This window comes from Erythrolamprus reginae, chromosome 2 (assembly GCF_031021105.1).
Source record: "Erythrolamprus reginae isolate rEryReg1 chromosome 2, rEryReg1.hap1, whole genome shotgun sequence".
NCBI classification, from domain to species: Eukaryota; Metazoa; Chordata; class Lepidosauria; order Squamata; family Dipsadidae; genus Erythrolamprus; species Erythrolamprus reginae.
The window spans coordinates 256,273,111-256,288,622 of record NC_091951.1 but is presented as its reverse complement, the minus strand read 5'-3'; the positions used below and the strand labels follow the sequence as shown (position 1 = coordinate 256,288,622).

Here is a 15,512-nt window from a genome sequence, read left to right as displayed (position 1 = left end):
GAGCCGGGCTTGATCCGCTGAGCGTGGCTGGCCCGGAAGATCGTAGCGCGTGTTGGCTGCAGCGGCGGCGACATTGCTGCCGGCTTGGCTTCGCTCGCTCGCCGCTGAGGAGCCGAAGATTGGGGGGCGGCGCGGCTCTTTTAAAACATCGCCGCCGACATGGGGGGCTCGCTAGCACCCCCCCGAACCCACAACCCGGGTTTGAGGGGGTGCTAGCAAGCCCCCCATGTCGGCGGCGATGTTTTAAAAGAGCCGCCCCGCCCCCCAATCTTCGGCTCCTCAGCGGCGAGCGAGCGAAGCCAAGCCGGCAGCAATGTCGCCGCCGCTGCAGCCAACGCGCGCTACGATCTTCCGGGCCAGCCGGGCTCAGCGGATCAAGCCCGGCTCCTCTCGGCCAAGCATCCCGGGCCAAGCGGCTGCCTTCCGTGACTGAGCCTGGCTGGCCCGGAAGATCGTACCACGCGTTGGCTGCAGCGGCGGCGACATTGCTGCCGGCTTGGCTTCGCTCGCCGCTGCAGCCAACGCGCGCTACGATCTTCCGGGCCAGCCAGGCTCAGTCACGGAAGGCAGCTGCTTGGCCCGGGATGCTGGGCCGAAAGGAGCCAGGCTTGAAGATCGCAGCGCGCGTTGGCTGCGGTGGCGAGGGCTTGAGATGGAGGGTGGAGGAAGCAGCCATGGGAGGGCGAGCTGCCTCAGGGAGGAGGATCAGGCGGGACCAGGTGGGGGCTGGAATTTCTCCGCCAGGGCGAAGGGCGGGCGAGCGGCGAAGGGCGGGCGAGCGGGTGCTGGGGAGGGCTTCTCGCCCTCCCGCCAGCAAGAGGGGGAGCGAACGGCGTGGGCAGGCGAAGGGCGGGCGAGCGGCAGCGAGGAGTTTGCGTGGGCGGTGGGGAAACTCCTCGCTGATGCCAGCAAGAGGGGGAAGACCCAGGGAAGCCGCCCAGCAGCTGATCTCCCGGTTGCCATCTACGCATGCGTGCCCATAGAAAAAAAGGGCACGCATGCGTAGATGGTATTTTGACTTCCGGGTTGAAAAATCGCAAATTACCCTGTTCGCAATGGTCGGGGACGCAATAACCGGGGGATCACTGTAATTCAGAATGTGGAGAGCTTACAGTGAGAGAACACAACAGAGTTTATGGCAAAACAATGCCTACCCACAGTGCAAACAGTTGTTTCAATATTTGAGCAACTGATAACCATTCAACATGATGTAGAGACAATGAAGAAGGATATAGCTGTTTTTCTGCAGGCTCAACGACAGGCTACAGTCACTCACACTAAAGTTCTCACAGCAGATATTGATAAACCCCATAGTCAGGATAAGGAAGAGGAGAAATTTAAAGAACCCACAAAAAAGAGGCAGCCCACCCAGAAAATTAGGCCTTCACCAGGCAGGGCTGCAAGAGGGGGAGGCACTAATAGAAAAAAATTATTAGAAGATTTATTAGAAGACAGAAAAGTATCTCCCCTACTACAAACACACCAGGTTGCTCTTAGAATTCATTTGATTAGAATTAATTATGGTTGTTGGAATACTAAGAATGCCATACTAAATGCTCAGTGATGATGCACTTAACATCTCAGAAACTGGACTTATTAACGCTTTTGGCGCTCTCCCAAGGGAAGAACAAGATAATATATTACTTAAGCTGGAAAATTTAAGGAAATTTCTACTGACCATAGTGGACACAGCCGAACCACTTATAGATTTGGTTTCCCCGGTGATTGTGACTCTTGCTTCTCTTCCAGGAAGGAGGGGTTTGCATGAATGTGAGCTTATGGAAAAGAGAAGTCAAGACACACAGGGTCCAGCAGAGAAGGAGATACAGTAGAACCCCGACTTACGAGATTAATTGGTGCCGGAAGGAGGCTCGTAAGTCGGAAAGCTCGTATGATGAAACATTGTTTCCCATAGGAAACAATGTAAAGTCAATTAATCCGTGCAACAACAAAAAAACCCGCTGCCGCCCGGCTGTCACCTTTTAAAACAGCTCGGGGGCTGTTTTAAAAGGTGACAGCCGGGCGGGAGGGGGGCTTCCAAGCAGCCAGCTTCCAAGCAAAGGGGGGAAAGGAGCGGGCGGGGGAAAGGGGGCAAACCCCACCATCGGTGTGATTGCGACTCCCCTCCCGTGGCTGCTGTTGAGGCGGCAGCGGCGTCCGCCTCCGGCGCGCGGCTCTCCATTCTTCTCTTTCCCCCTCTCGGGCTCCGAATGCGGCAGCGGGAAGAGGAAACGAGGCAGTCCCGGATCGCTTGCTTCCCCGGCCAGCAAGCCGGCTGCCTGGGAAGCAAGCGATCTGTGACTGCCTCGTTTCGTCTTCCCGCCGCCACCGCATTCGGAGCCCGAGAGAGGGAAAGAGAAGAATGGAGAGAGAGCCGCGCGTGTGTCGGTGCGTCGCGGCTCTCTCTCCATTCTTCTCTTTCCCCCTCTCGGGCTCCGAATGCGGCGGCGGGAAGAGGAAACGAGGCAGTCCCGGATCGCTTGCTTCCCCGGCCAGCAAGCCGGCTGCCTGGGAAAGCGCTTTTTTCCTCCGTTTTTCTGCACTCTTTCCTGCCCCATTCTCCCCTCTGGATCTCCATGGGTTTCCTCCGTTTTTCTGCACTCTTTCCTGCCCCATTCTCCCCTCTGGATCTCCATGGGTTTCCTCCGTTTTTCTCCAGTCTTTCCTGCCCCATTCTCCCCTCTGGATCTCCATGGGTTTCCTCCGTTTTTCTCCACTCTTTCCTGCCCCATCCTCCCCTCTGGATCTCCATGGGTTTCCTCCGTTTTTCTGCACTCTTTCCTGCCCCATCCTCCCCTCTGGATCTCCATGGGTTTCCTCCGTTTTTCTGCACTCTTTCCTGCCCCATCCTCCCCTCTGGATCTCCATGGGTTTCCTCCGTTTTTCTGCACTCTTTCCTGCCCCATCCTCCCCTCTGGATCTCCATGGGTTTCCTCAGTTTTTCTGCACTCTTTCCTGCCCCATCCTCCCCTCTGGATCTCCATGGGTTTCCTCCGTTTTTCTGCACTCTTTCCTGCCCCATCCTCCCCTCTGGATCTCCATGGGTTTCCTCTGTTTTTCTGCACTCTTTCCTGCCCCATTCTCCCCTCTGGATCTCCATGGGTTTCCTCCGTTTTTCTGCACTCTTTCCTGCCCCATCCTCCCCTCTGGATCTCCATGGGTTTCCTCCATTTTTCGGAGCCCGAGAGGGGGAAAGAGAAGAATGGAGAGAGAGCCGTGATGCACCGACACACGGTGAAGAAAGAAAGAAAGAAAGAAAGGCAACTTCAAAGAAAGGCTCACTGAGCATCTCTCACTCTCTCTCTCTTTCTATCCCTCTTTCTTTCTCTTCCTTTCTCTCTCTCCTCTCTCTCTCTCCCTCTCTCTTTCTCTCCCCCCTCTCTCTTTCTCTCTCTCTCCCCCTCTTTCCATCTCTTCTTCTCACTTTCTCTCTCTTGCTATCTCTTTCTCTCCCCCCCTTTCTCTCACTCACCCCCAAGCAGAAGCCAAGGACCCCCAGAGTGGGGCGGCAGGGGAGGCGAACACCTCCGCTTACCAAGTGCCGGGATACGAGCCGAGAGGAGCAGGGCGCTGGATTGCCTTCCTTCCTTCCAGCATCTTCGGAAGTTGCCGAAAGCGTCAGGGGGGCGCGGCTCCTCTCGGCTCGTATCCCGGATGTGAGCTCGGGAGACGAACAAAAATGTCGCTCCCCTCCCAGCTCTTATCTTGAGCTGCTCGCAAGTAGAGCAGCTCGTATGTCGGGGTTCCACTGTACTAGCATCCTTATGTAACTACCCAATGATGCCCTTAGTACTACAAGCAAGTGAGAGAGGCCCCACGTCAGTGTCATCATCTCAAAGCCGAATGGTGCATGATCTAACAACCCCATCTTCTACATCTAGTGAAGAGGTATCTGAATGGCAAGCCCTGTTAGCTGGTGCTAAAAATTCTTACCCTGAACAATTTCCCCAGCAGTCTATACAGGATTTAGATGGGACCGCCCCTCTTTTAGAGAAGGCCAACTTTGAGTGTGATGACACCCCAATCCATTGCAACAGCCCCACAAATTCCCTCTGTATAAATCAAAATATCCCGATGAGCTGTAAAAGAAGAGACCCAATGTAAGAAAATCACCTTAAGTACTATGTCATGGAATGTAGCTGGGTGGTATTGTTTTAGAGGTTTAAATCATCCTGATCCTTTGATAGATAAGGATATCATTTTGGTGCAAGAGACCTGGACCAGGGATGACCTTCTGTTAAATGGATACCACTTGTATAAGGTAGAAGCAAGGGATGGTAGAGGCCCAGGGAGACTGAAGGGAGGGCTGGGTATTTTCATTTCTACCAATTTGAGAGCAGACCCTATACTCTTATTGCCCCACTAAAACACATGGCCATGGCCCTTCTCAAGATAGATTCAGTCCTGCTTTTAATAATTAACATTTATCTTCCGCCATTGGTAAGAAAAGCTGAAATCACTGCAGTATGGATGGAGTTGGAACATTATATAACATGGACCATCCAAAAGCAAGAGTCTTACTGGGGGGAGATTTCAATGCTAGGTTGAGACCAGATGATTACACATTATATACTAAATATCATCATTATCCACCAGCGGAGGCTCCCATAAGGACAAACCCCTCCCTCACAAGACTCTCCAAAGACAAGAAAGCAAATTTTGCTGGCCTCTGTCTTGCAAAGATGGTGAATAAACTTAATCTTTATATAGCCAACGGATCCTGGGCTGGAGATTATCCTGGCGAGATCACTTTTATGGCAGGGTCCAAAACCAGCACCATTGATTATATTCTAATCTCTATGGACTTATTACATTATGTAAAAAAAATTGAAGTCCTTCCTTACTTGGAAAGCGATCATCTACCTTTATGTATATACATGAAGTCTCTCATCAGGCAGATGCCCTTCGCAGACCAATTTATGCCTGCAATTTCTCAAGCAGGCCCAACAAGATGTAGAGTCAAATGGTCCCAACAACTTGACCAAAAGGTGAAAAAAGCTCTATCGGAGGATAATCTTCAAAAACTTCGCTCAGCCTTTATCACAGCCAACCCTTCTCAAAACTTACTAGAATCATATACAAGTATAATCCATAAGCTTCAACCAATTCTAGTATATGATGGAAACTTTTCAGCTAAGAGGTCCTATACTACCTCGTAACAATGGTTTGACAAGGACTGTGTGGAAGCCAAGAAAGCTCTCACCTTGGCTTATAAGCTGTATAAAGGTGAGACTGGGAATAGCAACAAAACAAGCCTAAACCAACTTGTTACCCTCAAAAAACAGTATAAGCAACTAATTGCCCTTAAGAAGAGACAAGATGAAAGGTCCTCCTGCAAACAGCTTATTGGGGCTGCAAAGCACCAATAAACTGAAGACAGCATTATTCAGACTTGGAAGTTTGAAACAGATGCTGGATGTGGTCACAGTGTGTGAACAAATTACAGAGAGGGGATATAAATGCTGATTTCTGTTTACAAATCACTTTGTAAATGATTTACAATGCACTTATTAAAATGGATGCAACCTCCCCCTTTATTGCTGCTGAAAGGGAATGGGAACAAAAAGCCACTTCTAGCTCTCAGAACATCTTAATTAGATTATAATAAACATATTTTTTATTATTGTAAATGTAGTTGCTGAGATCAGGGAAATGTGATTCTATTAGCTACATTTTCCTTTTCCTAGCTATAAGATGTTTTCATCCATTTTTGCATCAGCATGTGGATCCCTTCAGCAAGACACTCCAGCTGCATTTTGTTTGCATATTTCTCCTAATGTACATACACTATTTGTAATTCAGATGATTGCAGTCCATTATTTCTAATAAGTACATTTTATAAACATTCTTCTCAAATGCATATAAAGTGATACCTCATCTTACAAGCTTAATTGGTTCCGGGATGAGGTTCTTAAGGTGAAAAGTTTGTAAGACGAAACAATGTTTCCCATAGGAATCAATGGAAAAGCAATTAATGCGTGCAAGCCCAAAATTCATCCCTTTTGCCAGCCGAAGTGCCCGTTTTTGTGCTGCTGGGGCTCCCCTCCATGGGAAACCCCACCTCCGGATTTCTGTGTATTTGCGATGCTGCAGGGGAATCCCAGCAGGGGAATCCCAGCATTGCAAAAACGAGCGCTTCACTGGCAACAGAGGTCCAGAGGTGGGGTTTCCTAGCGAAGGGAGCATCAGTGAAATCGCAGCATCGCAAAAACACCGAAGTCCTTGAAACCCCACTTTCGGACCTCTGTGTTTTTGTGACGCTGTAATTTCACTGAGGCTCCCCTCGCTGGGAAACCCCACCTCCGGACTTCCATTGCCAGCGAAGCACCCGTTTTTGCACTGCTGGGATTCCCCTGCAGCATCACAAAAACACGGAAGTCCCGAGGTGGGGTTTCCCATGGAGGGGAGCCTCAGGGAAATCCCAGCAGCACAAAAACGGGTGCTTTGCTGGTAACAGAAGTCTAGAGGTGGGGCATCCCAGCGGCAGCAGTGGGTTTGTAAGGTGAAAATAGTTTGTAAGAAGAGGCAAAAAAATCTTAAACCCCGGGTTTGTATCATGAAAAGTTTGTATGATGAGGCGTTTGTAAGACAAGGTATCACTGTATTGTTGTCTGCACACAGAATCAACCTCTTTATGTGCGCATTTCTCTCTGTTGGGAAACAGAGGAACTTTTGAAAAGTGTGGGTTTTGATCTTCCAGTGAGTTCCAGTTTGCAAACAGGTGTGGAATCTGCAAACTAGCAGGAGACAGACAGGATGAATTCCTCTTCCACCTATATTTGAAAAAGTTAGCACTGATGAGTTGTATAGATGTAGCCCTAGGTAGATCTGCAAAATCACTTTTGCGTTGAACTTGACTCCTGTTGACTGACTATTGAATATATCCATGAGGTTTTCTTGACAACAGGGAACTTGTTTGCTGTCATGGTTGACTTGCTACACCCCTTCCTGCTCACAACCTGACAACAGAAACAAGGAGTAGGGTGAGCAGGTTTGGAATGCAATGGAGGTTTGCAAGGGAATTGTGGAACGCAGGAGAGCCAACTGTCGCCTAGCAACTTCCTAGTGCCCGGAGGTCAAATGATGGGGAAGCTCCAAGCAGCTCAGACCATTTCCATAAACAATTTAACTGATTGGTTGACAATGAACAGTGGTTGGCCTGGGGGGGGGGAGTGGATTTTACCAGGGCTACTTCGCATGTGAAAACTTCAGAACTGTCTTTGCTTCTTCTTGTGCCTACGTGGAATTATAAGTAAAATTACAGTCTTGGCAAAACAATATTCCAGGGATTTCTTTTGCTGCAAATGCCAACAGGACAGTTGACATTTGCATTGTGTTATTCCAGGTGCTTTCAAATTATCAGTCTAGTCCACCTTCTTGCCACTGTGCCCCCCCTAATAATATTCCCATATAGTTTCTCATCCAAATAACAGCAGAATCTGATTCTGATGATCTTTTGAGCTCAGGTAACATGCTACCAACTGCTATAATTGGAGAGTACTTATTTACTGAAGAAATGTCTGTATTTGTTGAGTATTGTTCACGCTAGTAGATACTTATAAAAACTGGAGTGCAAAAACCTACCAGGTTTCCTTTCTTATTGTATTGGAAGAGAGAACAAATTTGTAGTTGTCACTCTGTCATCATGAGTATTTATGTTATTACATTACATAGAAGCAACAGACATACTTTAATCCAGCCACTCTCATTTCTGCAGTATGTATTATTATCAAGAGCAGCAGAACCCAGTAAGGTCAGTAGAGTAATATTTTCTTATTAGTGTCTCTGATTATTTCAAAACTGCAGCAGAAACTCATGGATATCCATTAAATGTGCACTCTTCATTCATTATTGACACTATGCTCTTTTAACTACATTTGGACTTGACAGGGAGAGGGGTAACTGCCAGCAATGACCTTCACTCAAAGTGCTTGTCAGTTTTCAGGGTGAAAATAAGGACCTTTTCATAAAACATAAAAAGGAAAAGAAATACTGTATATGGAGTCCTCAAAATTTGGGTTTCCCCTGGAAGATGCACTAAACCAGTGTACAGTTGTTTTATGATTATCAGAACTTAACAAAATTTGTCATATTTGTGGAGCTGGAAATTAATATACATCAAAATTTTGGTATCTGAATTCTGAAAGAAAAAGTTAATCACAAATATCACTTTTGAAAATGTGTGTTTTATGAAACTATCTTTGATTGAATAGTAGTTCCACCTTCTTTTTGTTTTCAAATGATAAGCCTGGAGCTGGCCTTTCTATATATTCATCCATCCCATTTATCCACCATCCATTCAAATTTTTTATCCATCACAACGAAAAATGTTGATTTTTTTCAATCTGTGCACATATATACAAGATTCTATTCCACAACAAAGACAAATATTTTCCCCAGCTGACCAGTTGGTGGTTCTTGACGACAAGACTCCATTTTCTATTGAATCTGAAATAATATTAAGTCGGAATATTCAGCAGGATACATACCACATTATGTTTTCTTTTGACTGATGATAAATTAGTCCTGTTTGGAGGACAATGTAAGATTTAACTAAACCTTATTCATTTGGAAAACTTTTTAGTACAAAACATATATTTTATCCTATAAGATAGAATTTCTAAAAATGTGGGTTTAACACTAGGGTGTCACAAGACATTAAATGAAGGTTTATCCTAAAATACAAATAGGTTTATCAGTTTTTAATACATAAAAAGGTGAATGCAAAGTTCTAATTTTGTTCCAGAGTTCTAATGAAGCCAGAGTATTTTTGGGTTGTTGCTGTTGATGAGGGTCTAGGACAGTGATAGCAAAACTTTTTTCCTCAGATGCCAAAAGAGTTTGTGTATATCGCACATGTGTAAATGCCCACACCCATAATTTAATGCCTGGGGAGGGCAAGAACAGCTTTCCTTGCCCCCCGGAAGCCTTCTGGTGGCCGGAAATGGCCTGTTCCTCAACTTCTGGTGGGCCCAGTATGCTCATGTTTCACCCTCCCCAGGCTCCAAAGCTTTCCTGGAGCCGGGGGAGGATAAAAATGCCCTCCCCCATCCCTCTGGAGGCTCTCTAGAAGCCAAAAACACCCTCCTAGAGCCTCCATGTGACCCAAAAACCAGCTGGCCGGCACACACATGTACGTTGGAGCTGAGCTAGGGCAACAGTTCGCACGCCAACAGATATGGCTCCGTGTGCCACTTGTGTCACCCATGCCATAGCTTTGCCATCACTGGTCTAGGACAATTTGCTGCAGGATAATTCAATGTTGAAATTATGTAATTCTATATTTCAGGATTAAGTAACTCTATATTTCAGGATTGACTTATTAACTTTAATATTATTGGGCACAGTTCCATTGAAATTAATTTAACTTTTGCATTTTGTTCAACTGTCCCACATCAAGTGGTCCCGTGCGAAATTGGCTATGGCAAGTTGTCTGTGTTGATAAAGGTGTTTAATAACAATGTGTTTTCCTGAAGGGGATTAAAATTAAGAGGAGAAAGAAGGGATTGCTGTGAAGAAGCAGAAAGGAAAAAAGAGAGAAATTTACAGGCAGTGAACATTAGGGTAAAAGAGAAAGAAGATAGCAGGGTGGTTATCTCAGTGTGGCTTCCTGGGAGAGAGTGACAAAAGCAACTTATAGCCTGGCAGCATGTTTCAAATGGCAGTATTTCAAAATAAATTTAAAATAAGATGATTTAAGGCATTGAAAACACCCCTTTCTGTTCTTTTGTTTCCTCACCTTTTCGTGAATAAAAATGGGTGTTTTCAACCTGAAACCCAGACTTTAGGAATTACTTTAATCCTACACATTAAAATGGGTTTAATGTTTTATTTGGCATTTCTTTATTTCCAATGAAGCAGTTTCATTTTAGAAAGTCGTAAAGTGTTGTGGTGGTTTTGCATCATGTATTGGTTAAGATTTAATTATTACAGGTATGTTGTACACTCTGCATATTTTTTTTCTAATCCTAATGAAAATCACCCATTTTCAAGGCTGACTCAGCCTTCCATCCTTCCAAGGTCAGTAACACAGATTGTTGGGGGCAATATGCTGACTCTGTAAACTGTTTAGAGATGGCTGTTAAGCACTGTGAAGCAGGATACAGTGATACCTCATCTTACGAACCCCTCATCATACGAACTTTTTGAGATACGGACCCGGGGTTTAAGATGCTGCAATTTCGCTGAGGCTTCCCTCGCTGGGAAACCCCACCTCCGGACTTCCGTTGCCAGCGAAGCGCCCATTTTTGCGATGCTGGGATTCCTCTGCAGCATTGCAAAAACGCGGAAGTCCAGAGGTGGGGTTTCCCATGGAGAGGAGCCTCAGGGGAATCCTAGCAGCGCAAAAACAGGCGCTTCAGCTGGCAAAAGGAGTGAATTTTGGGCTTACATGCATTAATCTCTTTTCCATTGATTCCTATGGGGAAATTGTTTTGTCTTACGAACTTTTCACCTTATGAACCTCATCCTGGAACCAATTAAGTGCGAAAGACAAGGTATCACTGTATAAGCCTAAGTGCTATTGCTATTTTATTCAAGGGAGCTGCACTAAGACCTTTGATGTGGTGATGAGATCACCAGGTAATACAATAGTAAAGCCAATATTGTTCAATTCTTGATCATGGATGTAAGAAAAATGCAAAGTTGGAGAATCCCAAATCCTAGCAATTTAATCTTGACCTATGTATTTTTGGCTCAAGGTTGACTCAGCCTTCCATTGGTAAAATGAGGACCCAGATTGTTGGGGCCAATATACTGACTCTGTAAACCAGCGGTCCCCAAACTACGGCCCGGGGGCCACATGCAGCCCGCTGAGGCCATTTATCCGGCCCGCGGGTGATGACAGGAGCACAGGATGCATCCGTATCCTATGCTCCTGGCCACTGTTCCCTCTAGCCTGTGTGGTCGCATGGCTGCGCAGGCAAAAAACAAACTCCTAGAGCCGGCGCCATTTCTCCTGCCCAACAGCTGATCTGCTGTCAGCAGGGAGAAACCCCGGTGGGCTCTGAGCCCCGCCCAGCTTCTCAAGCTGTGTCTGGGGACCACGCCCTGTCCACTCCTACCGATATTCTTCCCGCCACCGGGAAGAAACACAAAGCAAACCCCCCCAGGAAACAAGAGGCAGCAGTTGGATGGCCTTGCCACCTCTGCGCAGAAGCAGCGCCCTGGGGTAAAAGTGGCATAGACTTATGACTACACCAGAGCTGTCACCTCGCCCTCTCTCCACCTTTCCCATAAGTTGACTTGTGGGGAGTCTCATTTTTTCAGCAGCGAGAGAGCCGCACCCCTTCAAGTTCATGGCCGGGCACAGAAGTTTTGTGAGAGAGAGGGAAAAGAGAGAGAGAAAGAAAGAAAAGGGAAAGAGGGTGAGGGAAATAGAAGTGGAGAGGAATGAAGGAGGGAGGGAGGGAAGGAAGGAAGAATGAAATGAATGGAGGGGCAGAGAAAGGAAGGACTGTTTTGGGAGGGGGTAATTTTTTTGAAAATTTTCTCTTAGCATACATTCAAACAACACAGTGTACCATCTAATTTTCAATGAAAAAAGGCGATATTAGTAACTAATATCAATCATCAAATTTTTTTTTCTAATTTTGTCATTCAGTTACATTCATTTTCTTTTAATTAAATTCCCTCCTTAATGTTCCTTCAAAAAGTACAACACCAATTATATTTCTAACTTATTACCCATTATGCCAAAGTGCTTCCTTCTTTCTTTATACATTTTTCTATAAGCCAAGAAAACCTTTTATAGCCAATCAGATGTTAACAAAAGAAAATTAAAAGCAAAACATAAACATATATGAATTTCAGACTTCTTCCCCCCCTCTAAATAGTATGTTCCCATTTTGTTTTTACTTTAAAATAAGGTATGTGCAGTGTGCATAGGGAATTGTTCATAGTTTTTTTAATAGTCCGGCCCTCCAACAGTCCAAGGGACAGTGAACTGGCCCCCTGTGTAAAACGTTTGGGGACCCCTGCTGTAAACCAATTAGAGAGGGCTGTAAACCACTGTGAAGCAATATATAAGTCTAAGTGCTATTGCTATCATTCATCAGTGCAGTCAAACTAATATACCAAATGTTTTCATTGCAAAAAGTTAGGAAAATCTATAGAATATTCTAAATATCACTTTCAAAATTCAAAATTTCTCTTTCAAATGTAATTTGATCCATTTGATGCTGAGCTTTCACAATGAAGCAAACATTAGGGTGGAGAGAACTGTGCAGGTTAAATTGAAAAATATATTTAAGATAAACTACCACAAAATATAGAGTTTTAGAGCTGTATTTGTCACTTGGAAGGAGACCCCAAGGAAAACAAAGGAGACCAGGATATATAGAGGAATATAGGGAGGGATCCATAAGGGATAGGAATCAAAAGACACCAGTAAATGGAAATATATCGTGTTTCCCCGAAAGTAAGACAGTGTCTTACTTTCTTTTTATCCCCAAAAGCCCCACTATGTCTTACTTTCGGGGTATGTCTTATATTGGAAAAAAATTGTCGATTTTTTTGTTTTAACCATAAAATTAACATTTAGATGCGGTGACATATGGAGGGGGGGCGGCGCGGAAGTGGGCAGGAGGCGGCGCTCATTAAGATCAGAGGGAGGTGGCAGACATGGCAACGTATGGAGAGGGGGACGGCGCAGACGTGGGCAGGAGGCGGCGCTCATTTGGATCAGACGGAGGCGGCAGACGCAGTGACGTATGGAGGGGGTGGCGCAGAAGTGGGCAGGAGGCGGCGCTCATTTGGATCAGACGGAGGCGGCAGACACGGTGACGTATGGAGGGGGGCGGCGCGGAAGTGGGCAGGAGGCGGCGCTCATTTGGATCAGACAGAGGCGGCAGACGCGGTGACGTATGGAGGGGGGGCGGCGCGGAAGTGGGCAGGAGGCGGCGCGCAGCTAGATGAGAGGGAGGTGGCAATACCCCCATGTTTCCCCGAAAGTAAGACATATGTCTTACTTTCGGGGTACGGCTTATATTAGCCGACCCCCCTGAAACCCCCGATACGTCTTACAATCGGGGGTGTCTTACTATCGGGGAAACAGGGTAGGTACGAAGAACAAGAAAGAATAGCATTGATAAAAGTTCTTGCGATAACCATTTGTATGTGGAGTAAATGTATTAGGACTCCATTACTGGTTTCTGTAATTGTAAGTGAAATCAATCTCTTCACAATTATTATACAGATGTACTAAAATTCAATGTACAGAGTTTAAGATGAGAAGGTGATATCCTCAATAATTTATCAGTCAATTTTCAGTATATCTATTATTATGCTGGAGCCAGAATGTCTCTTGCTTGCATTGAAGAAAAAAAGAGGATTCTTGAATCTAACATGAAAAATTGAATATTAGACAAAGAGATCATGTATTATTACATTCTCTGTTGACTCAGATCCATTTTTTCAGCTCTGTTACTGGCCTGTAATAGAGCATACAACATCAAACAGATCGTGCCTGCAAGAATGTAGCTCTCAACTGCTAATATTGTAAGCTTATATACTGTATTTTTAGGAATATAAGAGGTGGAAAAAGAGGGTGGAAATGTCAGTGCATCTTATACACTGAATGCAGCCATTTTTTGGTGTCCTAAAGCCATACCCCCTGCCTGTAGAAAGCTCTTGGGTGCTGAGGAATGGCAAAAATGCCCATTTTTGTGAAAAACAGGCAGTTTTTTACCTGGTTTTTTTCACAAAAATGGGGTGGGGAAAGATCTAGGGAGCCTGGTCTAGGGAAAGGCAAAAATGCCTCCATTTTTGTGAAAAAATGGGCTAAAAACGGCCTGCTTTTTGCAAAAATGGGGCTGTTTTTGCCAGATAATTACCCCATCTAGCATAACTGGAGGAGGAATTTTTGGAGTTGAAGTCCACTAGTCTTAAAGCTGTCAAGTTTGAAGACCCCTGGGTTTGGGGTTCAAGGGTCTTCAAACTTGGCAAGTTTAAGACTTGTGTATTTAAATTCCCATTCCTGAGCTAGCATGACTGGAGGAGGAATTCTGGAAGTTGAAGTCCACAAGTCTTAAAGCTGTCAAGTTTCAAGTTTGTAAAAATTGTACATGGTTGCAAAAAGTATGTTCTATGTTTCTATGTATTCTGCTACAATGGTATTTTATTAAATAATATATTGCTACATCATTTGGTTTAGAATACTTTTTTCCTTGTTTTCCACCTATAAAATTTAGGTGCGTCTTATAGTCCAGTGCATCTTATACTCTGAAAAATATGGTACCTCTGATTTTAAAGGGGAAAAAATTGCTTTAAAAAACGTAAAATAGGCACTCAAAGAAATATAATTGTTGCTCTTGAACAGAGGTGGGTTCCTCCAGTTCGGACTGGTTCTTTAGAACCAGTAATGCGATTTCCCCCCTGCTCACCGAACTGACAGCAATGGGCAGCTGGACACATCCACGAACTGGCTCTCTTGGTGGTGCCATCTTGTTTTTTGCTTATGTGCACATGCATTAAAAAAAAGGTTTTCAGCATTGCACCCACGTGGCTGTGCAGTGCACAATGTGTGTGTGCCTATGTGGTGTAGGAGGAAGTGAATCTTTAGTGAGGTAAGTCACCCCTGCTCTTGACTATGTACCAAATATATTTGTTTATTTGGGAAAGAAGTTAGACTTGATTGTGACAGTTTCAATATGGCAATTAGCAGACAGGAATTAGGAATAAGGGAACTGAAGCCATATTTGTATAGACAGTCCTTGATTTACAATCATTCTTTTAGTGACCCTTCAAAGTTTACAATGTCACTGAAAAAAGGGATATGTCTGTTTTTCACACTTACTTCCTTTGCGACAACCCCATGGTCACATGATCAAAATTTGGCCACAGCAATTGGGATTTATTTATGATGGATTGCAGTATCCTGGGGTTATGAAGTCCTTTTTTTGTGACTTTCTGAGAAGTAAAATAAATGGGGCAATCTGATTCCCTGTGTTACTAACTGTGTTACTAACTTAATAACTACAGTGATTCACTTAACAACCATAGTCAAAAAATCGTAAAATGGGGCAAAAACGAACTTAACCGTGTCTTGCCTAGCAATGGAAATTTTGGGTGCGATTATGATTATAAATTGAAGACTACATATTCTGCTTATTTATTGGATTGCTTATGAACTGATTCCTATGCTATCCATATCCATCTGCTGTACTAGTCTCAAACTTTACCAATTCAGAAATACATCCTTAGCGAATAAATGTATAACCTACCTTTGAAATGTATCTATTTGTTTCGGAGAGAATGAGAAAAGCTGATGAGGTTAACTATCATTAGAGGGGTGATGAGAGAGCAACATAGAGCTGTTATCCAAATGGGATGGTATTACCAATCTTGCTGGGGTAAATTATGGGTTTTAGTATTCTGTGGGACTAATTTTAGCCTGAAGCTCATTTTCAATTGTGTTTTTTAGTTCATTGCCTTAGCCATGTTGTTCTGACACTACCATTTAAGGGTGAATTACATTTCCAGTTTTGAATTAGGAAATTGGGGTTTCACTCATG

At 44.8% G+C, this 15,512-nt stretch overlaps 1 protein-coding gene across 4 annotated transcripts in view; it reads right to left on the bottom strand.

Moving 5' to 3' along the window:
- LINGO2 (leucine rich repeat and Ig domain containing 2) overlaps positions 1–15,512 on the bottom strand; it is a 932,046-nt gene that overhangs the window by 287,327 nt on the left and 629,207 nt on the right. Inside the window, exon 1 of one of the 4 annotated variants that reach the window (XM_070742465.1) lies at positions 1,155–1,234. The exons of the other annotated variants lie outside the window; for them this stretch is intronic. The gene's annotated coding sequence lies outside the window, so the exon portion shown is untranslated. Of the gene's footprint in view, positions 1–1,154; positions 1,235–15,512 lie in introns of those variants that run through there. 4 annotated transcript variants of the gene reach the window in all.